Source organism: Echinops telfairi, unplaced genomic scaffold (genome assembly GCF_000313985.2).
Source record: "Echinops telfairi isolate 266 unplaced genomic scaffold, ASM31398v2 ScPeMD7_30;HRSCAF=105, whole genome shotgun sequence".
Taxonomy (NCBI): Eukaryota; Metazoa; Chordata; class Mammalia; order Afrosoricida; family Tenrecidae; genus Echinops; species Echinops telfairi.
In genome coordinates, this window is record NW_022103927.1 from 1060492 (window position 1) to 1061775 (window position 1284).

A 1284-nucleotide genomic window follows, 5' to 3' on the forward strand; every position below is an offset into this window, starting at 1 on the left:
ATAAAAATGAGTAATTCATCATGGCCAAGTGTGATTCAGTCCAGGGATGCAGGGATGGTTCAATATCTGAAAGTCCATCAACATCATTCACAACATTGACAAGAAAAAGAATTAGAACAATATGAGGATATCGATAGACACAGAAACAGCATTCGACAACATCCAATTCCCACTCTTGTTTAAGACACTCAAGAAGATAGGAATGGTAGGAAAATTCCTCAATATAATACAAGCCATATGTGAAAAACCAACAGCCAATGCAGTAGTGAATGGCGAAAAGATGAACACATTCCCGCTGAAAAAGGGGACCAGACAAGGATGTCCTTTGTCCCCTTTTCATTCGTCAACGTCATATGGAAGTCCTAGCTAACAACATAAAGCTAAGGAAAGACATTAAAGGAATTCATCTGGGCAAAGAAGAGGTGAAACTATATTATTCGCAGAGGATATGATTTTATATATTACAAACCCCAAAAGGCCCACAAGAGGAGTGCTGGAAGTGATAGAGGAATGTGGCAGAGAGGCAGGATACAAGATCAACAAACAGAAGTCTACTGGATTGCTATATACACCAGACAAGATCATGCAAAAGGAGATCAAAAAGGTTGTACCCTTCACAATAGCAAAACACAAATTGAAGCATCTACGGCTACACCTAACCAAAAAAAAATCCAAAAGATTTGTATGAGGAAAACTATAAAACACTACTACAAGAAACCAAAAGTGACCTCCACAAATGGAAGAATCTTCCATGCTCATGGATCAGAAGACTCAATATAATAGAGATATTAATCCCACTCAAGACACTATGTAAATTTAACACTAACCCGATACAAATACCAATAACTTTTTTCAAGGAATTGGAAAAATTAACTACCAACTTCATATGGAGAAAGAAGAAGCCCAGAATTAGCACAGAACTCCTTAAGAAGGAAAAAGTATGAGGGCTTGCTTTACCTGACTTTAACATTTACTATACAGCCACAGTGATCAAAACAGCGTGGTATTGGTATAATGACAGATACTCAGACCAATGGAAAATAATAGAAAATACAAAAATAAAAACATCAGCATACAAACAACTGATCTCTAATAAGGGCGCCAAAAATATCAAATGGGAAGCAGATGCTCTCTTCAACATATGGTACTCGGGTGGGTGGGGGAGGAATATATATATATATATATATACCTGCAGAAAAATGAAACAAGACCCTCGCCTCACTCCATGCACAAGAATAAAGTCAAGGTGGATCACATACCTCAAAGTAAAACCCCAAATTATTA